The sequence below is a fragment of the Rutidosis leptorrhynchoides genome, chromosome 5 (genome assembly GCF_046630445.1).
Source record: "Rutidosis leptorrhynchoides isolate AG116_Rl617_1_P2 chromosome 5, CSIRO_AGI_Rlap_v1, whole genome shotgun sequence".
NCBI lineage: Eukaryota > Viridiplantae > Streptophyta > Magnoliopsida > Asterales > Asteraceae > Rutidosis > Rutidosis leptorrhynchoides.
Window position 1 is genome coordinate 103,449,913 of NC_092337.1, and position 26,372 is coordinate 103,476,284.

Consider the following 26,372-nt stretch of genomic DNA (forward strand, 5'->3'; position numbering starts at 1 on the left):
GATGTGCCTGGTCAGATTCTGACCTCCTCGTCCCATTTCACGTGAAATGTTTGATGACCTACGGACCTCCGATTCACATGAAACTTGTTCTAATATACTTGTATATGAATATTTAGCATAGAAAAATAATTCGGGACCCGACCCGAACGCGTTGACTTTTTCGTTGACTTTGACCAAGTTTGACTTTTAGTCAAACTTAACCAAACTTTTATACAATCATTCTAACATGCTTTTATACTTGTTTCTTGTATGAAACTTGACAACGTGATTCACATGCTATATTTAATCGAGTCGTATTGAGCCATAGGACTAATTGAACACATTTCACCCGACCTTGTGTCGTAACCGGTTAATTGATATAACTTACTTGTTTAGGTCAAGGCTAAGCAACTTTCATGCACACGTTTACTTGTTGAAGTACCTTTATACTCGTGCACTCGAGGTGAGATCATAGTCCCACCTTTTCAACAACTTTTATACTTTTAAATCGTGGGCTGAGAAAACATATACTTTGTTACATCTCGTACTACTTACTTTTATGTTTTGAACACAAGTGTGAAAACAAACATTCCACGTGCGAGTTAGAACAAAAATGCCTCAATTCGATTATCATTAGTTACACTTGCAGGGTGTAAGCGAGAACTTATATTGTGTGGCCATACGGGTTTAACAAACCCTCATTCGGACGGTTCGCTACCGTTATGCGGATGAAATATATTTTTGTGTTTTAGTGCGGGTTCTAGCACTGTGTGATGGGGTAACGTTGGTTAAGTTTTGATAATTGAGTGCTCGCGTATAACAACACTTTTGGAATGCAAATGATTTGGATAATCTACGTTATGGAAATACAAAATCTTGTGGTTCAAAAACAACGTTTAATACTTACTAAACCTATGATTTCACCAACGTTTTCGTTGACAGATTTCTCTATGTTTTTCTCAGGTCTTGCACGATATGTGATACATGCTTCCGCTCACTATTTGATACTTGCATTGGATGTCGAGTATACATGCATTACTTGGAGCGTCTTTTGACTTTACTTTAAACCGTGTCGCCTAGATTTCAAATGTACTTATAACCTTGTAACTTAACTTTTGGTTGAACAATTCTTGTAAACTTTGAAAACAATCTTTATTTGAATATGAGGGCGACATATTTTGGTCAAACATTGTCATAAAGACTTATGACCAGGTAATGGGACCCACGTAGTCGACGCCGTCACTTGACGATTTGTCGGGGTCGCTACACAAATGACGTGTTGCGTACAATCATGAGGTCTTATGATTAATCTTCTCGTGTTGTTTACGGGTGGTCCTGAAATATATAAAATCAAATCATAAGTAATTATATATAAAATATCATATTAATTAGAAAAGATATGATTAATTTACTTTATCTCCAAATATTTTCGTAGCTAAACTAGCTTCGGATACCCAATCTTGTTTTAGTCGTAGTTTCTTCATTACAACTCCGTTTTTGTTGGTTCAACTTGCCACTTCCTTGGATCGAGTCAAATTTTAAGAATATGAACTGAAAATACCTTAGTTTGTATTCGAAATCACAGGTTATAGGTCAAACTTTGGTAAAACTTATGAAAGTGATCATTTTCCATCATAAAAACAACATTTAATGATCATTTTTCTAAAAATACTTACACTTTGAGTTAAACCATGAAATTTTTATGTGTTAACATATTCATAAGAAATATCATTTTTCCAGAACATAAACTTCCAATTCAAAGTTCAAGATGGTTTTTAATTATCCAACGCAAAACAGCCCCCGGTTGCACTCCGACGACGTAGATTCAGTTTTTAAGGTGTTCTTTGTAAAACCAAGTTATATCTTGTTAAGTTAGCATATCATTATGATATATTACAGGTCTTGAAGTGTTTTAAAAGTTAAGTTAGAAGGATCTATTTAGTTTGCAAACAAGTTTGAAATCATTCAAACTATGTTCTTGTTGTTAAAATTTTACAACATAAAATAAGATAGCTATATAATTATGAATCGAACAAGATTATGAACAAGGTTACTACCTCAAGTTACTTGGACAAAGTTACTGTAAGAGATAAGAAAAAATCTTGGAATCAAAGAGTGGTGGAGTTAGATTAAAAGGTTGGAAGTATACTTCTTCAAATGGGTGGTTATTTTGATATGTTCTTGAAAGAGTTTTCTTATGGTGTTTAAGGCTTGTAATTGAAGCTAAATGATGGGGAAAATGCTTGGAGATGATCAAGTATGAAGTTAGGAGTATTTTGAGAGAGAAATGAGGGTGTAGGTATGAGAAAATGGAGTGAAGAAATGGTGTTCATTCATAAAAACATTTTTAGTTTATAAAGAAAGAAAAGGATTCCTAATTTTGTTTTCTTACTAATAATTCATGCTACTTGACAAATCCTAGTTACCTCATATCTAGGGCAGTAATAATGTTGATTAGGATGTGATTTGATGTGTATATACCAATAGTAAATACAAATAGAAGCTGGGTATGATACGGGTACATATACCCTAGATATACGTATAGAAATCTTGAGGAAACGGAATGAGAATTCAAATATAGCTATCTTTTGTGAATATACTTATATTGTTTTATGTATTTAAGTCCTTAAAAAGTGATTAAATACATTATATATACAATACATGTATAAGCATTATAGGTTATAAGTATATATATCAAAGAATGTTACGTATAGTTATCGTTTTGAAAACTTAAAGTTTCAAAATATACTTATAACTTATTGTCATTAGTACACAATGAGATGTTAAACCATCCTTAGATCATGTTAAATATATATAAATACATATATATACACAAACGTATAATTATCGTATGTTATATAGTTCGTGATATCATCGGTCAAATTGGACTGTCAAACGTTGTGTAAAACTCTTTTCAAAAACACAAGTCTCAATAATTTGGATTGCTTATCATGTTGGTAAGGTTTAACTTATGTAAATATTAATCTCATAAGTATAAAACGATTGGAAAAATCCGGGTCGTTACAGTACCTACCCGTTAAATAAATTTCGTCCCGAAATTTGAATGGGATGGTCATGGCTGACAATAAGTATGTTTTCATGACGTATACGAGTTGGAAATTAGAGTTTTATTATCATAAAGTAATATTGATAAAGCAATTTGATTTTTGTGAAGAGTACGAGTGAGGCTATCACCAAAGGGTGAAATGAGTAGGTATAGATTCGTCATATCTTTTGACGTAGATAGGATTGATTTCCAAGTTCAAGAGATTTGGAGTAAAATCTTCATAATGAGATTTGATTCTTCGATAATCAAGGAAATTAGAATCCGCTTTAAATGCGATCATCTATTTTGATTGCTCTGTCAGATCTTTTACTATAAATCCACCTCCCTTCATTTCCTTACAACTCATACCTTCTATTCTTCCTCCCTCAATTCATACTTTAAAACATTTATCAGTATGCTTCATCCAGTACTGATCCTGGATATACTCTTAACTTTCATCTCTGTCATTCTTCTTTTTCATCTACCTCCGAAGGATTTTATTTATTTCTACTATTACCTTGGGCTTATAGTATTGTTAATTCTCCCGTGCCTTTACGTTGCAATACGTATTGATATACACGGTTTGTAATTTATTTGTTGTTGTCGAGCTTTATATTTTCTTTTATATTCAACAGTTCCATACTTCTGTTTCCTCTTCCCGACTTCGAGTCAAGTAAATAATGGTCCGGAATTCGTAGGTATGGATTTTGAAATAAACATAGTTAATGTTCTAAGAAGGAAATAGTAATTGCACGATCTTGATTTGGTAAGTTACCAGAATGTCCGAAAAGATAGAATTATCAAGGAGATATGTTCTTAATATGTTTGGAGATTGGGTAGAATGTAAGAGTTGTGTAACATGGCACATGATGACGTTATGATCTGTGAATCATTATGTTCCATTTAGAAACTCAGAGCGAATTACTGTAATATAATCACGTTGATCAAGTGTCATTATATTATACTAATTCATGCTTTAGTTTCCAACACTACTTCAAAACATTCATATTTTAAACTCGAATTTTTCAGAATTTAGAAACTCACACAGTTTCTTTTATGTTGTAACACAAATATTGTGAAGAGATAAATGATTTTTGATGAGGATAGTTGGGAATATATCTTCAGGAATATCGAAGATATTTATATTGAAAAATACGATGATATCTTAGAATATCTAAGATCAGGGAATGACGCGGAAAATATGTCTGTGAAGGTTTAGAATAAGGAGTAAGGTTCTTACTAACGGTTTCAGCAGACACTGAATCATTTGAATCCTTTGAAGGTAGATTTCGTCATTGTGATTTGTCCACGACCTCCTTTATACTTTGCTCAATCCGTTTTCCAGTACCAAATTTTTCGTTCGAGCTTTTCCAATCTATTATTCTTTATTGTCAAACTTCTGACCGTAATTGTTGTCTACTGTCTTTACCACTTTATCAGTCTTTTCCAAAACTTAATAGCACTAATTCGTAGACTGGAGCATTTTTCAGAAACTTCACATTTGAAATATGTAATTCTTGTGGATAGACGTTGTATATATATATATAACTGCCGAAATAGAAATGCCGCGAGATTTCAAAATACCAATTATTGATTCCGCCAAAGGGGTAACGAGTTGCTGGTACATCTGCTGATAATGTCGTGGAATATAAAAGGTTCCCTGGTAACAAAAGGGTAATCGTATGTATTACAGGTTATAATAAGGCTACTTCGAATGGAAAGTCGAGGTTGACTTGCTGAAACTGTGACAAAATTTGCTATTTTGAAAAGGAATCGCAAAGTTATTTTTGCTAATAAATGCTAAAAGATTTAACGCGGATACGTGTTAAATTATGTCCTTGGTTTCGAGAGCTTTTCAGGTGCAAGACTGCGGGTAATGTGTGGTTGGATCATCATCTCGATTGTCCATTATTTGAAGTGTCTTCAGGAATTTCGAAGGGTTTGATCATAGATTGTAATTGTTAATATACAAATGATGTTTTAGGACTTTGAATGATACAAATATTTTTCTGGGTTTCAAGAATCGAATGATGTTCTAGCATAGTTTTGAAGTCAAAGTATAGTTTTGAAAGATGTAAGAGTCCTAAGAGTGATGTCTTCTGTTAAGTCTTGACTTGGATTTCGTTTTGTCGTAATCAAATTTGGATGAGAATGGTTGTTTTGATTTCTATGAAAGAATGTATATTATTGTGAAGGTAGTGAGTATAGTTGATGATTGTTGAATCAGAGTCGAAGAATATAATCATATTAATTGTGAATTTATATATCTCTCGGATATTGCCTACCCGTTAGAAAAAAATTTCACAAGTAATGTTTTGTACCAGAGAATTTTATTACAATCTTTATGAAAATATATGTACATATATATCTTCTTCAGATGTAATCATGAATTTAATGAGTCAATATAATATTAGACTCATTTGATTTTCGATTTGAGCTAGAATAAGTAATCTCTAAAACGATTAGGAACCACATATTCTTCACAGAATATTAATGAAGTTATGGATCAATACTTCATTATTTATTCTTATATATATTTCCTTAGTGAATCATGCTGATACTCATTGAACTCTTGCTAACTTTGCAAGATATGAATGTTGTTTCCCAGTAAGCTTCGAGTACATTGAAGATGAAAGTGTAAAATCAAACATATTATTGAATAATACACTTGGTTTATTATAAAACGAAATTCATTGAATTGAAACAGGGATTGTAGTTAACGATGATTAAGTTGCTGACGAAGGACGTACATCATTGCATATTTGTAGCATGAATTTAAACGAGTAGTATCTACCCTTTTTCAATTCATACTTAAGAGCTTAGTACGAAAAGATTTATTTTGGTTTCCGAATTCATATATATATAAAATATTTATATAAATTCTTCAGAAGAATGAGTTAATACTTCATAACTCGTTGATGCAATATACGCGTTATTGATGATGTCCACGGTGATTCTTGAACTGGTGGAGCTTGTGATGTTAAAGTTGCCGACGATTCTAATGATGTTGACAACACTGACTGTGTTGGTGAGGCTAAGGGTACTGCTGATGCTGTTGGTAAAACAAGTCTAGCTTGTACCTTACGCATCATTCTTGTCGGGGTTTCTACTCTTCCTTTTATCATTTCTGTCCACTCATCTGATTTATGGTTAAGGCAGAAATAGGTAATCTCTATGTCTTTAGAGATTACATAATCACCATAGAATGTTTCTCCGATGAAGTTATGAATCAATACTTCATCGTTTGTTGTTGTTGGTACTTCTTGGTATCTATGGTGCGTGTGACGTTGATATCCGAGGTACGGATGGTGATATTGAGGCGTGTGATGCGGATGTGATTGTTGGTGGTGGTAATGATCCTGTTGATGTTGATGATGGTGATAACGTTGATGCTGGTGATGCTGCTGGTGCTTAGGGTATTGAGGCTTGCGATGTTGATGTTATTGACGATACTGGTTATGCTGCTGATGCTGCTGATGCTGCTGATGGTGGTTGTAACCTTCGTACCGTATTCTCCAAAGCCACTACCCGAGTGCGAAGCTCGTTGACTTCTTCTATTACACCGGGGTGATTGTCGGTTCGGACGAGCGGATAAATAAAATCTAGAATTTGATGTAGTATATAATCATGACGAGATACTCTAGAAATGATAGAGAAAATGGTTTCTCGAACAGGTTCTCCAGTAAGTACTTCAGGTTCATCATCAAGAGGGCAATTTGGTGGATGGAAGGGATCACCTTCTTCTTGTCTCCAATGATTGAGGAGGCTACGAACCCATCCCCAATCCATCCAAAATAGATGATGACTGATTGGTTGATCCATTCCGGTCACACTGCTTTCGGAGCTTGAGTGGTATTCCATATCGGAATCCGAGGGACTTCAACTAGTGACGAGTTCCATTTCGTATGATTGAATAAAGGATTTTTCGATATGAAATGATTTTCCGGCTATCGGGTGGTATTCTAATTATATAGAATATCCACATATATAGAACAAAAGATCTCATAGATTACGGAGGGATTTACGGAATATGTCAGACAAAGTTTACAGTAACAGATACGCGTAGATATGAATTAGCAAATACGCTAAGATATGAATTTTGTCTATACACCACTCATGCAATGAATGCAGTAAGATGCGTTTAGACTTAAGATGATAAGTAGGTAATTTCCTATAGATGATAAGTAGATGATTTTCGACACAAAATGATAAGCAAAATTTTGACATGCAGACACGGTCGAAGTCCAGACTCACTAATGCAACCTAACGACTTATCAGTTAGACACACTAATGTAGACCTGGTTCGCTAAGACCACCGCTCTGATACCACATGAAATGACCCGACCCAATCCGTAGGGACGAATACAATAATATATGATTACATCGCGAGGCATTTGACCTCTATATGATACGTTTTATAAACATTGCATTCTTTTGAAAAGATATACCATAAATGAATGTTTAAAATTCAATGTTTTCGACATCTGATGATTTCTACATATAGACAATCATCGTAAATAACAGTTTACAAGAATACTTCCGTTGACAATGCAGTCAAAATAAATACACGGTGATGATTTTGTGAATGCAATGCTTCCTCGAATAAAACATGTATGACACCATGCACATGGTTTCTCTAACATATATTCAAACAGCGGAAGACTTCTAGGAACCTGAGAATAAACATGCTTTAAACATCAACATAAAGTTGGTGAGATATAGGTTTAATGCCAGCAGCGTTATAAATATAGACCACAAGATTTCATATACATAAACGTTTTAATAAAAATATTCTAAGTGGTTGAGCACTTGATAACCATACTTAACATTTAATCAACGTCGCATATTCCCTTTATTATGAAATCTCACTACACTGTACCAAGTGTAGTCACCGAAACGAAGTACTGTGCAACAGTTGAATACTGGTCGTCCAGTCCGGTTGGGGTTGTCAGGCCCGATAGATCTATCAACAGGATTCGCGTTTACAATACCACATGTAAATAGTAGTTACCAAGCTACAGGGAAGTATGCCAGTGGTACAACTCAACGTAGAATATATTTTTTTATCACTTGTGTCCATAACGTAAATCATAAAATGCATGTATTCTCATCCCGAAATATTTAGAGTTTAAAAGTGGGACTATATACTCACTTTTGCCTTGAAGGTATTTAACTCGACTTGGTCTCCGATAGATATCACGAACCTAACCATATATATATATATATATAATATATCAACATATTTTCTTTTCAAGTAATCGTTACATATATATATATATATATATATATATATATATATATACTTATAATACTTTTAATATTTTCTTAGTCCGTAGTTAGCAGTCCGATGTTAGTGGTCCACAATTAGTTGCTCAATAAAATAAATAAAGACCCCATCATATTCGTATTGATCAGAATTAATCTCGACCCATGGTACCATGTTGTCAAATGACGTGTTGCGTACATAAAGTACCGTGTTGTCAAATGACGTGTTGCGTACAATCATGAGGTCTTATGATTAATCTTCTCGTGTTGTTTACGGGTGGTCCTGAAATATATAAAATCAAATCATAAGTAATTATATATAAAATATCATATTAATTAGAAAAGATATGATTAATTTACATTATCTCCATATATTTTCGTAGCTAAACTAGCTTCGGATACCCAATCTTGTTTTAGTCGTAGTTTCTTCATTACAACTCCGTTTTTGTTGGTTCAACTTGCCACTTCCTTGGATCGAGTCAAATTTTAAGAATATGAACTGAAAATACCTTAGTTTGTATTCGAAATCACAGGTTATAGGTCAAACTTTGGTAAAACTTATGAAAGTGATCATTTTCCATCATAAAAACAACATTTAATGATCATTTTTCTAAAAATACTTACACTTTGAGTTAAACCATGAAATTTTTATGTGTTAACATATTCATAAGAAATATCATTTTTCAGAACATAAACTTCTAATTCAAAGTTCAAGATGGTTTTTAATTATCCAACCCAAAACAGCCCCCGGTTGCACTCCGACGACGTAGATTCAGTTTTTAAGGTGTTCTTTGTAAAACCAAGTTATATCTTGTTAAGTTAGCATATCATTATGATATATTACAGGTCTTGAAGTGTTTTAAAAGTTAAGTTAGAAGGATCTATTTAGTTTGCAAACAAGTTTGAAATCATTCAAACTATGTTCTTGTTGTTAAAATTTTACAACATAAAATAAGATAGCTATATAATTATGAATCGAACAAGATTATGAACAAGGTTACTACCTCAAGTTACTTGGACAAAGTTACTGTAAGAGATAAGAAAAAATCTTGGAATCAAAGAGTGGTGGAGTTAGATCAAAAGGTCGGAAGTATACTTCTTCAAATGGGTGGTTATTTTGATATGTTCTTGAAAGAGTTTTCTTATGGTGTTTAAGGCTTGTAATTGAAGCTAAATGATGGGGAAAATGCTTGAAGATGATCAAGTATGAAGTTAGGAGTATTTTGAGAGAGAAATGAGGGTGTAGGTATGAGAAAATGGAGTGAAGAAATGGTGTTCATTCATAAAAACGTTTTTAGTTTATAAAGAAAGAAAAGGATTCCTAATTTTATTTTCTTACTAATAATTCATGCTACTTGACAAATCCTAGTTACCTCATATCTAGGGCAGTAATAATGTTGATTAGAATGTGATTTGATGTGTATATACCAATAGTAAATACATATAGAAGCTGGGTATGATACGGGTACATATACCCTAGATATACGTATAGAAATCTTGAGGAAACGGAATGAGAATTCAAATATAGCTATCTTTTGTGAATATACTTATATTGTTTTATGTATTTAAGTCCTTAAAAAGTGATTAAATACATTATATATACAATACATGTATAAGCATTATAGGTTATAAGTATATATATCAAAGAATGTTACGTATAGTTATCGTTTTGAAAACTTAAGTTAGTAGTTTCAAAATATACTTACAACTTATTGTTATTAGTACACAATGAGATGTTAAACCATCCTTAGATCATGTTAAATATATATAAATACATATATATACACAAACGTATAATTATCGTATGTTATATAGTTCGTGATATCATCGGTCAAATTGGACTGTCAAACGTTGTGCAAAACTCTTTTCAAAAACACAAGTCTCAATAATTTGGATTGCTTATCATGTTGGTAAGGTTTAACTTATGTAAATATTAATCTCATAAGTATAAAACGATTGGAAAAATCCGGGTCGTTACAGTACCTACCCGTTAAATAAATTTCGTCCCGAAATTTGAATGGGATGGTCATGGCTGACAATAAGTATGTTTTCATGACGTATACGAGTTGGAAATTAGAGTTTTATTATCATAAAGTAATATTGATAAAGCAATTTGATTTTTGTGAAGAGTACGAGTGAGGCTATCACCAAAGGGTGAAATGAGTAGGTATAGATTCGTCATATCTTTTGACGTAGATATGATTGATTTCCAAGTTCAAGAGATTTGGAGTAAAATCTTCATAATGAGATTTGATTCTTCGATAATCAAGGAAATTAGAATCCGCTTTAAATGCGATCATCTATTTTGATTGCTCTGTCGGATCTTTTACTATAAATCCACCTCCCTTCATTTCCTTACAACTCATACCTTCTATTCTTCCTCCCTCAATTCATACTTTAAAACATTTATCAGTATGCTTCATCCAGTACTGATCCTGGATATACTCTTAACTTTCATCTCTGTCATTCTTCTTTTTCATCTACCTCCGAAGGATTTTATTTATTTCTACTATTACCTTGGGGTTATAGTATTGTTAATTCTCCCGTGCCTTTACGTTGCAATACGTATTGATATACACGGTTTGTAATTTATTTGTTGTTGTCGAGCTTTATATTTTCTTTTATATTCAACAGTTCCATACTTCTGTTTCCTCTTCCCGACTTCGAGTCAAGTGAATAATGGTCCGGAATTCGTAGGTATGGATTTTGAAATAAACATAGTTAATGTTCTAAGAAGGAAATAGTAATTGCACGATCTTGATTTGGTAAGTTACCAGAATGTCCGAAAAGATAGAATTATCAAGGAGATATGTTCTTAATATGTTTGGAGATTGGGTAGAATGTAAGAGTTGTGTAACATGGCACATGATGACGTTATGATCTGTGAATCATTATGTTCCATTTAGAAACTCAGAGTGAATTACTGTAATATAATCACGTTGATCAAGTGTCATTATATTATACTAATTCATGCTTTAGTTTCCAACACTACTTCAAAACATTCATATTTTAAACTCGAATTTTTCAGAATCTAGAAACTCACACAGTTTCTTTTATGTTGTAACGCAAATATTGTGAAGAGATAAATGATTTTTGATGAGGATAGTTGGGAATATATCTTCAGGAATATCGGAGATATTTATAATGAAAAATACGATGATATCTTAGAATATCTAAGATCAGGGAATGACGCGGAAAATATGTCTGTGAAGGTTTAGAATAAGGAGTAAGGTTCTTACTAACGGTTTCAGCAGACACTGAATCATTTGAATCCTTTGAAGGTAGATTTCGTCATTGTGATTTGTCCACGACCTCCTTTATACTTTTCTCAATCCGTTTTCCAATACCAAATTTTTCGTTCGAGCTTTTCCAATCTATTATTCTTTATTGTCAAACTTCTGACCGTAATTGTTGTCTATTGTCTTTACCACTTTATCAGTCTTTTCCAAAACTTAATAGCACTAATTCGTAGACTGGAGCATTTTTCAGAAACTTCACATTTGAAATATGTAATTCTTGTGGATAGACGTTGTATATATATAACTGCCGAAATAGAAATGCTGCGAGATTTCAAAATACCAATTGTTGATTCCGCCAAAGGGGTAACGAGTTGCTGGTACATCTGCTGATAATGTCGTGGAATATAAAAGGTTCCCTGGTAACAAAAGGGTAATCATATGTATTACAGGTTATAATAAGGCTACTTCGAATGGAAAGTCAAGGTTGACTTGCTGAAACTGTGACAAAATTTGCTATTTTGAAAAGGAATCGCAAAGTTATTTTTGCTAATAAATGCTAAAAGATTTAACGCGGATACGTGTTAAATTATGTCCTTGGTTTCGAGAGCTTTTCAGGTGCAAGACTGCGGGTAATGTGTGGTTGGATCATCATCTCGATTGTCCATTATTTGAAGTGTCTTCAGGAATTTCGAAGGGTTTGATCATAGATTGTAATTGTTAATATACAAATGATGTTTTAGGACTTTGAATGATACAAATATTTTTCTGGGTTTCAAGAATCGAATGATGTTCTAGCATAGTTTTGAAGTCAAAGTATAGTTTTGAAAGATGTAAGAGTCCTAAGAGTGATGTCTTCTGTTAAGTCTTGACTTGGATTTCGTTTTTTCGTAATCAAATTTGGATGAGAATGGTTGTTTTGATTTCTATGAAAGAATGTATATTATTGTGAAGGTAGTGAGTATAGTTGATGATTGTTGAATCAGAGTCGAAGAATATAATCATATTAATTGTGAATTTATATATCTCTAGGATATTGCCTACCCGTTAGAAAAAAATTTCACAAGTAATGTTTTGTACCAGAGAATTTTATTACAATCTTTATGAAAATATATGTACATATATATCTTCTTCAGATGTAATCATGAATTTAATGAGTCAATATAATATTAGACTCATTTGATTTTCGGTTTGAGCTAGAATAAGTAATCTCTAAAACGATTAGGAACCACATATTCTTCACAGAATATTAATGAAGTTATGGATCAATACTTCATTATTTATTCTTATATATATTTCCTTAGTGAATCATGCTGATACTCATTGAACTCTTGCTAACTTCGCAAGATATGAATGTTGTTTCCCAGTAAGCTTCGAGTACATTGAAGATGAAAGTGTAAAATCAAACATATTATTGAATAATACACTTGGTTTATTATAAAACGAAATTCATTGAATTGAAACAGGGATTGTAGTTAACGATGATTAAGTTGCTGACGAAGGACGTACATCATTGCATATTTGTAGTATGAATTTAAACGAGTAGTATCTACCCTTTTTCAATTCATACTTAAGAGCTTAGTACGAAAAGATTTATTTTGGTTTCCGAATTCATATATATATATATAAAATATTTATATAAATTCTTCAGAAGAATGAGTTAATACTTCATAACTCGTTGATGCAATATACGCGTTATTGATGATGTCCACGGTGATTCTTGAACTGGTGGAGCTTGTGATGTTAAAGTTGCTGACGATTCTAATGATGTTGACAGCACTGACTGTGTTGGTGAGGCTAAGGGTACTGCTGATGCTGTTGGTAAAACAAGTCTAGCTTGTACCTTACGCATCATTCTTGTCGGGGTTTCTACTCTTCCTTTTATCATTTCTGTCCACTCATCTGATTTATGGTTAAGGCAGAAATAGGTAATCTCTATGTCTTTAGAGATTACATAATCACCATAGAATGTTTCTCCGATGAAGTTATGAATCAATACTTCATCGTTTGTTGTTGTTGGTACTTCTTGGTATTTATGGTGCGTGTGACGTTGATATCCGAGGTACGGATGGTGATATTGAGGCGTGTAATGCGGATGTGATTGTTGGTGGTGGTAATGATCCTGTTGATGTTGATGATGGTGATAACGTTGATGCTGGTGATGCTGCCGGTGCTTAGGGTATTGAGGCTTGCGATGTTGATGTTATTGACGGTACTGGTTATGCTGCTGATGCTGCTGATGGTGTTTGTAACCTTCGTACCGTATTCTCCAAAGCCACTACCCGAGTGCGACGCTCGTTGACTTCTTCTATTACACCGGGGTGATTGTCGGTTCGGACGAGCGGATAAATAAAATCTAGAATTTGATGTAGTATATAATCATGACGAGATACTCTAGAAATGAGAGAGAAAATGGTTTCTCGAACAGGTTCGCCGGTAAGTGCTTCAGGTTCATCGTCAAGAGGGCAATTTGGTGGATGGAAGGGATCACCTTCTTCTTGTCTCCAATGATTGAGGAGGCTACGAACCCATCCCCAATCCATCCAAAATAGATGATGACTGATTGGTTGATCCATTTCGGTCACACTACTTTCGGAGCTTGAGTGGTATTCCATATCGGAATCCGAGGTACTTCAACTAGTGACGAGTTCCATTTCGTATGATTGAATAAAGGATTTTTCGATATGAAATGATTTTCCGGCTATCGGGTGGTATTCTAATTATATAGAATATCCACATACATAGAACAAAAGATCTCATAGATTACGGAGGGATTTACGGAATATGTCAGACAAAGTTTACAGTAACAGATACGCGTAGATATGAATTAGCTAATACGCTAAGATATGAATTTTGTCTATACACCATTCATGCAATGAATGCAGTAAGATGCGTTTAGACTTAAGATGATAAGCAGGTAATTTCCTATTTGGTAGATGATTTTCGACACAAAATGATAAGCAAAATTTTGACATGCAGACACGGTCGAAGTCCAGACTCACTAATGCAACCTAACGACTTATCAGTTAGACACACTAATGCAGACCTGGTTCGCTAAGACCACCGCTTTGATACCACATGAAACTACCCGACGCAATCCGTAGGGACGGATACAATAATATATGATTACATCGCGAGGCATTTGACCTCTATATGATACGTTTTATAAACATTGCATTCTTTTGAAAAGATATACCATAAATGAATGTTTAAAATTCAATGTTTTCGACATCTGATAATTTCTACATATAGACAATCACCGTAAATAACAGTTTACAAGAATACTTCCGTTGACAATGCAGTCAAAATAAATACACGGTGATGATTTTGTGAATGCAATGCTTCCTCGAATAAAACATGTATGACACCATGCACATGGTTTCTCTAACATATATTCAAACAGCGGAAGACTTCTAGGAACCTGAGAATAAACATGCTTTAAACATCAACATAAAGTTGGTGAGATATAGGTTTAATGCTAGCAGCGTTATAAATATAGACCACAAGATTTCATATACATAAACGTTTTAATAAAAATATTCTAAGTGCTTGAGCACTTGATAACCATACTTAACATTTAATCAACGTCGCATATTCCCTTTATTATGAAATCTCACTACACTGAACCAAGTGTAGTCACCGAAACGAAGTACTGTGCAACCGTTGAATACTGGTCGTCCAGTCCGGTTGGGGTTGTCAGGCCCGATAGATCTATCAACAGGATTCGCGTTTACAATACCACATGTAAATAATAGTTACCAAGCTACAGGAAAGTATGCCAGTGGTACAACTCAACGTAGAATATATTTTTTTATCACTTGTGTCCATAACGTAAATCATAAAATGCATGTATTCGCATCCCGAAATATTTAGAGTTTAAAAGTGGGACTATATACTCACTTTTGCCTTGACGGTATTTAACTCAACTTGGTCTCTGATAGATATCACGAACCTAACCATATATATATAATATATCAACATATTTTCTTTTCAAGTAATCGTTACATATATATATATACTTATAATACTTTTAATATTTTCTTAGTCTGTAGTTAGCAGTCCGATGTTAGTGGTCCACAATTAGTTGCTCAATAAAATAAATAAAGACCCCATCATATTCGTATTGATCAGAATTAATCTCTACCTATGGTACCATGTTGTCAAATGACGTGTTGCGTACATAAAGTACCGTGTTGTCAAATGACGTGTTGCGTACAATCATGAGGTCTTATGATTAATCTTCTCGTGTTGTTTACGGGTGGTCCTGAAATATATAAAATCAAATCATAAGTAATTATATATAAAATATCATATTAATTAGAAAAGATATGATTAATTTACTTTATCTCTAAATATTTTCGTAGCTAAACTAGCTTCGGATACCCAATCTTGTTTTAGTCGTAGTTTCTTCATTACAACTCCGTTTTTGTTGGTTCAACTTGCCACTTCCTTGGATCGAGTCAAATTTTAATAATATGAACTGAAAATACCTTAGTTTGTATTCGAAATCACAGGTTATAGGTCAAACTTTGGTAAAACTTATGAAAGTGATCATTTTCCATCATAAAAACAAAATTTAATGATCATTTTTCTAAAAATACTTACACTTTGAGTTAAACCATGAAATTTTTATGTGTTAACATATTCATAAGAAATATCATTTTTCCAGAACATAAACTTCCAATTCAAAGTTCAAGATGGTTTTTAATTATCCAACCCAAAACAGCACCCGGTTGCACTCCGACGACGTAGATTCAGTTTTTAAGGTGTTCTTTGTAAAACCAAGTTATATCTTGTTAAGTTAGCATATCATTATGATATATTACAGGTCTTGAAGTGTTTTAAAAGTTAAGTTAGAAGGATCTATTTAGTTTGCAAACAAGTTTGAAATCATTCAAACTATGTTCTTGTTGTTAAAATTTTACAACATAAAATAAGATAGCTATATAATTATGAATCGAACAAGATTATGAACAAGGTTACTACCTCAAGTTACTTGGACAAAGTTACTGTAAGAGATAAGAAAAAATCTTGGAATCAAAGAGTGGTGGAGTTAGATCAAAAGGTTGGAAGTATACTTCTTCAAATGGGTGGTTATTTTGATATGTTCTTGAAAGAGTTTTCTTATGGTGTTTAAAGCTTGTAATTGAAGCTAAATGATGGGGAAAATGCTTGGAGATGATCAAGTATGAAGTTAGGAGTATTTTGAGAGAGAAATGAGGGTGTATGTATGAGAAAATGGAGTGAAGAAATGGTGTTCATTCATAAAAACGTTTTTAGTTTATAAAGAAAGAAAAGGATTCCTAATTTTGTTTTCTTACTAATAATTCATGCTACTTGAAAAATCCTAGTTACCTCATATCTAGGGCAGTAATAATGTTGATTAGGATGTGATTTGATGTGTATATACCAATAGTAAATACATATAGAAGCTGGGTATGATACGGGTACATATACCCTAGATATACGTATAGAAATCTTGAGGAAACGGAATGAGAATTCAAATATAGCTATCTTTTGTGAATATACTTATATTGTTTTATGTATTTAAGTCCTTAAAAAGTGATTAAATACATTATATATACAATACATGTATAAGCATTATAGGTTATAAGTATATATATCAAAGAATGTTACGTATAGTTATCGTTTTGAAAACTTAATTTAGTAGTTTCAAAATATACTTATAACTTATTGTCATTATTACACAATGAGATGTTAAACCATCCTTAGATCATGTTAAATATATATAAATACATATATATACACAAACGTATAATTATCGTATGTTATATAGTTCGTGATATCATAGGTCAAATTGGATTGTCAAACGTTGTGTAAAACTCTTTTCAAAAACACAAGTCTCAATAATTTGGATTGCTTATCATGTTGGTAAGGTTTAATTTATGTAAATATTAATCTCATAAGTATAAAACGATTGGAAAAATCCGGGTCGTTACAGTACCTACCCGTTAAATAAATTTCGTCCCGAAATTTGAATGGGATGGTCATGGCTAAAAATAAGTATGTTTTCATGACGTATACGAGTTGGAAATTAGAGTTTTATTATCATCAAGTAATATTGATAAAGCAATTTGATTTTTGTGAAGAGTACGAGTGAGGCTATCACCAAAGGGTGAAATGAGTAGGTATAGATTCGTCATATCTTTTGACGTAGATAGGATTGATTTCCAAGTTCAAGAGATTTGGAGTAAAATCTTCATAATGAGATTTGATTCTTCGATAATCAAGGAAATTAGAATCCGCTTTAAATGCGATCATCTATTTTGATTGCTCTGTCGGATCTTTTACTATAAATCTACCTCCCTTCATTTCCTTACAACTCATACCTTCTATTCTTCCTCCCTCAATTCATACTTTAAAACATTTATCAGTATGCTTCATCCAGTACTGATCCTGGATATACTCTTAACTTTCATCTCTGTCATTCTTCTTTTTCATCTACCTCCGAAGGATTTTATTTATTTCTACTATTACCTTGGGGTTATAGTATTGTTAATTCTCCCGTGCCTTTACGTTGCAATACGTATTGATATACACGGTTTGTAATTTATTTGTTGTTGTGGAGCTTTATATTTTCTTTTATATTCAACAGTTCCATACTTCTGTTTCCTCTTCCCGACTTCGAGTCAAGTGAATAATGGTCCGGAATTCGTAGGTATGGATTTTGAAATAAACATAGTTAATGTTCTAAGAAGGAAATAGTAATTGCAAGATCTTGATTTGGTAAGTTACCAGAATGTCCGAAAAGATAGAATTATCAAGGAGATATGTTCTTAATATGTTTGGAGATAGGGTAGAATGTAAGAGTTGTGTAACATGGCACATGATGACGTTATGATCTGTGAATCATTATGTTCCATTTAGAAACTCAGAGTGAATTACTGTAATATAATCACGTTGATCAAGTGTCATTATATTATACTAATTCATGCTTTAGTTTCCAACACTACTTCAAAACATTCATATTTTAAACTCGAATTTTTCAGAATTTAGAAACTAACACAGTTTCTTTTATGTTGTAACGCAAATATTGTGAAGAGATAAATGATTTTTGATGAGGATAGTTGGGAATATATCTTCAGGAATATCGGAGATATTTATAATGAAAAATATGATGATATCTTAGAATATCTAAGATCAGGGAATGACGCGGAAAATCTGTCTGTGAAGGTTTAGAATAAGGAGTAAGGTTCTTATTAACGGTTTCAGCAGACACTGAATCATTTGAATCCTTTGAAGGTAGATTTCGTCATTGTGATTTGTCCACGACCTCCTTTATACTTTGCTCAATCCGTTTTCCAGTACCAAATTTTTCGTTCGAGCTTTTCCAATCTATTATTCTTTATTGTCAAACTTCTGACCGTAATTGTTGTCTACTGTCTTTACCACTTTATCAGTCTTTTCCAAAACTTAATAGCACTAATTCGTAGACTGGAGCATTTTTCAGAAACTTCACATTTGAAATATGTAATTCTTGTGGATAGACGTTGTATATATATATATATATAACTGCCGAAATAGAAATGCTGCGAGATTTCAAAATACCAATTGTTGATTCCGCCAAAGGGGTAACGAGTTGCTCGTACATCTGCTGATAATTTCGTGGAATATAAAAGGTTCTTTGGTAACAAAAGGGTAATCGTATGTATTACAGGTTATAATAAGGCTACTTCGAATGGAAAGTCGAGGTTGACTTGCTGAAACTGTGACAAAATTTGCTATTTTGAAAAGGAATCGCAAAGTTATTTTTGCTAATAAATGCTAAAAGATTTAACGCGGATACGTGTTACATTATGTCCTTGGTTTCGAGAGCTTTTCAGGTGCAAGACTGCGGGTAATGTGTGGTTGGATCATCATCTCGATTGTCCATTATTTGAAGTGTCTTCAGGAATTTCGAAGGGTTTGATCATAGATAGTAATTGTTAATATACATATGATGTTTTAGGACTTTGAATGATACAAATATTTTTCTGGGTTTCAAGAATCGAATGATGTTCTAGCATAGTTTTGAAGTCAAAGTATAGTTTTGAAAGATGTAAGAGTCCTAAGAGTGATGTCTTCTGTTAAGTCTTGACTTGGATTTCGTTTTGTCGTAATCAAATTTGGATGAGAATGGTTGTTTTGATTTCTATGAAAGAATGTATATTATTGTGAAGGTAGTGAGTATAGTTGATGATTGTTGAATCAGAGTCGAAGAATATAATCATATTAATTGTGAATTTATATATCTCTCGGATATTGCCTACCCGTTAAAAAAAAAATTCACAAGTAATGTTTTGTACCAGAGAATTTTATTACAATCTTTATGAAAATATATGTACATATATATCTTCTTCAGATGTAATCATGAATTTAATAAGTCAATATAATATTAGACTCATTTGATTTTCGGTTTGAGCTAGAATAAGTAATCTCTAAAACGATTAGGAATCACATATTCTTCACAGAATATTAATGAAGTTATGGATCAATACTTCATTATTTATTCTTATATATATTTCCTTAGTGAATCATGCTGATACTCATTGAACTCTTGCTAACTTCGCAAGATATGAATGTTGTTTCCCAGTAAGCTTCGAGTACATTGAAGATGAAAGTGTAAAATCAAACATATTATTGAATAATACACTTGGTTTATTATAAAACGAAATTCATTGAATTGAAACAGGGATTGTAGTTAACGATGATTAAGTTGCTAACGAAGGACGTACATCATTGCATATTTGTAGTATGAATTTAAACGAGTAGTATCTACCCTTTTTTAATTCATACTTAATAGCTTAGTACGAAAAGATTTATTTTGGTTTCCGAATTCATATATATATAAAATATTTATATAAATTCTTCAGAAGAATGAGTTAATACTTCATAACTCGTTGATGCAATATATGCGTTATTGATGATGTCCACGGTGATTCTTGAACTGGTGGAGCTTGTGATGTTAAAGTTGCTGACGATTCTAATGATGTTGACAGCACTGACTGTGTTGGTGAGGCTAAGGGTACTGCTGATGCTGTTGGTAAAACAAGTCTAGCTTGTACCTTAGGCATCATTCTTGTCGGGGTTTCTACTCTTCCTTTTATCATTTCTGTCCACTCATCTGATTTATGGTTAAGGCAGAAATAGGTAATCTCTATGTCTTTAGAGATTACATAATCACCATAGAATGTTTCTCCGATGAAGTTATGAATCAATACTTCATCGTTTGTTGTTGTTGGTACTTCTTGGTATCTATGGTGCGTGTGACGTTGATATCCGAGGTACGGATGGTGATATTGAGGCGTGTGATGCGGATGTGATTGTTGGTGGTGGTAATGATCCTGTTGATGTTGATGATGGTGATAACGTTGATGCTGGTGATGCTGCTGGTGCTTAGGGTATTGAGGCTTGCGATGTTGATGTTATTGACGGTACTGGTTATGCTGCTGATGCTGCTGATGGTGTTTGTAACCTTCGTACCGCATTCTCCAAAGCCACTACCCGAGTGCGAAGCTCGTTGACTTCATCTATTACACCGGGGTGATTGTCGGTTCGGACGAGCGGATAAATAAAATCTAGAATTTGATGTAGTATATAATCATGACGAGATACTCTGGAAATGAGAGAGAAAATGGTTTCTCGAACAGGTTCGCCGGTAAGTGCTTCAGGTTCATCGTCAAGAGGGCAATTTTGTGGATGGAAGGGATCACCTTCTTCTTGTCTCCAATGATTGAGGAGGCAACGAACCCATACCCAATCCATCCAAAATAGATGATGACTGATTGGTTGATCCATTCCAGTCACACTGCTTTCAGAGCTTGAGTGGTATTCCATATCGGAATCCGAGGGACTTCAACTAGTGACGAGTTCCATTTCGTATGATTGAATAAAGGATTTTTCGATATGAAATGATTTTCCGGCTATCGGGTGGTATTCTAATTATATAGAATATCCACATATATAGAACAAAAGATCTCATAGATTACGGAGGGATTTACGGAATATGTCAGACAAAGTTTACAGTAACAGATACGCGTAGATATGAATTAGCAGATACGCTAAGATATGAATTTTGTCTATACACCATTCATGCAATGAATGCAGTAAGATGCGTTTAGACTTAAGATGATAAGCAGGTAATTTCCTATAGATGATAAGTAGATGATTTTCGACACAAAATGATAAGCAAAATTTTGACATGCAGAAACGGTCGAAGTCTAGACTCACTAATGCAACCTAACGACTTATCAGTTAGACACACTAATGCAGACTTGGTTCGCTAAGACCACCGCTTTGATACCACATGAAACGACCCGACCCAATCCGTAGGGACGAATACAATAATATATGATTACATCGCGAGGCATTTGACCTCTATATGATACGTTTTATAAACATTGCATTCTTTTGAAAAGATATACCATAAATGAATGTTTAAAATTCAATGTTTTCGACATCTGATGATTTCTACATATAGACAATCACCGTAAATAACAGTTTACAAGAATACTTCCGTTGACAATGCAGTCAAAATAAATACACGGTGATGATTTTGTGAATGCAATGCTTCCTCGAATAAAACATGTATGACTCCATGCACATAGTTTCTCTAACATATATTCAAACAGCGGAAGACTTCTAGGAACCTGAGAATAAACATGCTTTAAACGTCAACATAAAGTTGGTGAGATATAGGTTTAATGCTAGCAGCGTTATAAATATAGACCACAAGATTTCATATACATAAACGTTTTAATAAAAATATTCTAAGTGGTTGAGCACTTGATAACCATACTTAACATTTAATCAACGTCGCATATTCCCTTTATTATGAAATCTCACTACACTGTACCAAGTGTAGTCACCGAAACGAAGTACTGTGCAACCGTTGAATACTGGTCGTCCAGTCAGGTTGGGGTTGTCAGGCCCGATAGATCTATCAACAGGATTCGCGTTTACAATACCACATGTAAATAGTAGTTACCAAGCTACAGGAAAGTATGCCAGTGGTACAACTCAACGTAGAATATATTTTTTTATCACTTGTGTCCATAACGTAAATCATAAAATGCATGTATTCTCATCCCGAAATATTTAGAGTTTAAAAGTGGGACTATATACTCACTTTTGCCTTGACGGTATTTAACTCGACTTGGTCTCCGATAGATATCACGAACCTAACCATATATATATAATATATCAACATATTTTCTTTTCAAGTAATCGTTACATATATATATATACTTATAATACTTTTAATATTTTCTTAGTCCGTAGTTAGCAGTCCGATGTTAGTGGTCCACAATTAGTTGCTCAATAAAATAAATAAAGACCCCATCATATTTGTATTGATCAGAATTAATCTCTACCCATGGTACGATGTTGTCAAATGACGTGTTGCGTACATAAAGTACCGTGTTGTCAAATGACGTGTTGCGTACAATCATGAGGTCTTATGATTAATCTTCTCGTGTTGTTTACGGGTGGTCCTGAAATATATAAAATCAAATCATAAGTAATTATATATAAAATATCATATTAATTAGAAAAGATATGATTAATTTACTTTATCTCCAAATATTTTCGTAGCTAAACTAGCTTCGGATACCCAATATTGTTTTAGTCGTAGTTTCTTCATTACAACTCCGTTTTTGTTGGTTCAACTTGCCACTTCCTTGGATCGAGTCAAATTTTAAGAATATGAACTGAAAATACCTTAGTTTGTATTCGAAATCACAGGTTATAGGTCAAACTTTGGTAAAACTTATGAAAGTGATCATTTTCCATCATAAAAACAACATTTAATGATCATTTTTCTAAAAATACTTACACTTTGAGTTAAACCATGAAATTTTTATGTGCTAACATATTCATAAGAAATATCATTTTTCCAGAACATAAACTTCCAATTCAAAGTTCAAGATGGTTTTTAATTATCCAACCCAAAACAGCCCCCGGTTGCACTCCGACGACGTAGATTCAGTTTTTAAGGTGTTCTTTGTAAAACCAAGTTATATCTTGTTAAGTTAGTATATCATTATGATATATTACAGGTCTTGAAGTATTTTAAAAGTTAAGTTAGAAGGATCTATTTAGTTTGCAAACAAGTTTAAAATCATTCAAACTATGTTCTTGTTGTTAAAATTTTACAACATAAAATAAGATAGCTATATAATTATGAATCGAACAAGATTATGAACAAGGTTACTACCTCAAGTTACTTGGACAAAGTTACTGTAAGAGATAAGAAAAAATCTTGGAATCAAAGAGTGGTGGAGTTAGATCAAAAGGTTGGAAGTATACTTCTTCAAATGGGTGGTTATTTTGATATGTTCTTGAAAGAGTTTTCTTATGGTGTTTAAGGCTTGTAATTGAAGCTAAGTGATGGGGAAAATGCTTGGAGATGATCAAGTATGAAGTTAGGAGTATTTTGAGAGAGAAATGAGGGCGTAGGTATGAGAAAATGGAGTGAAGAAATGGTAGTTAACGATGATTAAGTTGCTGACGAAGGACGAAAAGATTTATTTTGGTTTTCGAATTCATATATATATATATATATAAAATATTTATATAAATTCTTCAGAAGAATGAGTTAATACTTCATAACTCGTTAATGCAATATACGCGTTATTGATGATGTCCACGGTGATTCTTGAACTGGTGGAGCTTGTGATGTTAAAGTTGCTGACGATTCTAATGATGTTGACAGCACTGACTGTGTTGGTGAGGCTAAGGGTACTGCTGATGCTGTTGGTAAAACAAGTCTAGCTTGTACCTTACGCATCATTCTTGTCGGGGTTTCTACTCTTCCTTTTATCATTTCTGTCCACTCATCTGATTTATGGTTAAGGCAGAAATAGGTAATCTCTATGTCTTTAGAGATTACATAATCACCATAGAATGTTTCTCCGATGAAGTTATGAATTAATACTTCATCGTTTGTTGTTGTTGGTACTTCTTGGTATCTATGGTGCGTGTGACGTTGATATCCGAGGTACGGATGGTGATATTGAGGCGTGTGATGCGGATGTGATTGTTGGTGGTGGTAATGATCCTGTTGATGTTGATGATGGTGATAACGTTGATGCTGGTGATGCTGCTGGTGCTTAGGGTATTGAGGCTTGCGATGTTGATGTTATTGACGATACTGGTTATGCTGCTGATGCTGCTGATGGTGTTTGTAACCTTCGTATCGTATTCTCTAAAGCCACTACCCGAGTGCGAAGCTCGTTGACTTCTTCTATTACACCGGGGTGATTGTCGGTTCGGACGAGCGGATAAATAAAATCTAGAATTTGATGTAGTATATAATCATGACGAGATACTCTGGAAATGAGAGAGAAAATGGTTTCTCGAACAGGTTCGCCGGTAAGTGCTTCAGGTTCATCGTCAAGAGGGCAATTTGGTGGATGGAAGGGATCACCTTCTTCTTGTCTCCAATGATTGAGGAGGCTACGAACCCATCCCCAATCCATCCAAAATAGATGATGACTGATTGGTTGATCCATTCCGGTCACACTACTTTCAGAGCTTGAGTGGTATTCCATATCGGAATCCGAGGGACTTCAACTAGTGACGAGTTCCATTTCGTATGATTGAATAAAGGATTTTTCGATATGAAATGATTTTCCGGCTATCGGGTGGTATTCTAATTATATAGAATATCCACATATATAGAACAAAAGATCTCATAGATTACGGAGGGATTTACGGAATATGTCAGACAAAGTTTACAGTAACAGATACGCGTAGATATGAATTAGCAAATACGCTAAGATATGAATTTTGTCTATACACCATTCATGCAATGAATGCAGTAAGATGCGTTTAGACTTAAGATGATAAGCAGGTAATTTCCTATAGATGATAAGTAGATGATTTTCGACACAAAATGATAAGCAAAATTTTGACATGCAGACACGGTCGAAGTCCAGACTCACTAATGCAACCTAACGACTTATCAGTTAGACACACTAATGCAGACTTGGTTCGCTAAGACCACCGCTTTGATACCACATGAAACGACCCGACCCAATCCGTAGGGACGAATACAATAATATATGATTACATCGCGAGGCATTTGACCTCTATATGATACGTTTTATAAACATTGCATTCTTTTGAAAAGATATACCATAAATGAATGTTTAAAATTCAATGTTTTCGACATCTGATGATTTCTACATATAGACAATCACCGTAAATAACAGTTTACAAGAATACTTCCGTTGACAATGCAGTCAAAATAAATACACGGTGATGATTTTGTGAATGCAATGCTTCCTCGAATAAAACATGTATGACTCCATGCACATGGTTTCTCTAACATATATTCAAACAGCGGAAGACTTCTAGGAACCTGAGAATAAACATGCTTTAAACGTCAACATAAAGTTGGTGAGATATAGGTTTAATGCTAGCAGCGTTATAAATATAGACCACAAGATTTCATATACATAAACGTTTTAATAAAAATATTCTAAGTGGTTGAGCACTTGATAACCATACTTAACATTTAATCAACGTCGCATATTCCCTTTATTGTGTAATCTCACTACACTGTACCAAGTGTAGTCACCGAAACGAAGTACTGTGCAACCGTTGAATACTGGTCGTCCAGTCCGGTTGGGGTTGTCAGGCCCGATAGATCTATCAACATGATTCGCGTTTACAATACCACATGTAAATAGTAGTTACCAAGCTACAGGAAAGTATGCCAGTGGTACAACTCAACGTAGAATATATTTTTTTATCACTTGTGTCCATAACGTAAATCATAAAATACATGTATTCTCATCCTGAAATATTTAGAGTTTAAAAGTGGGTCTATATACTCACTTTTG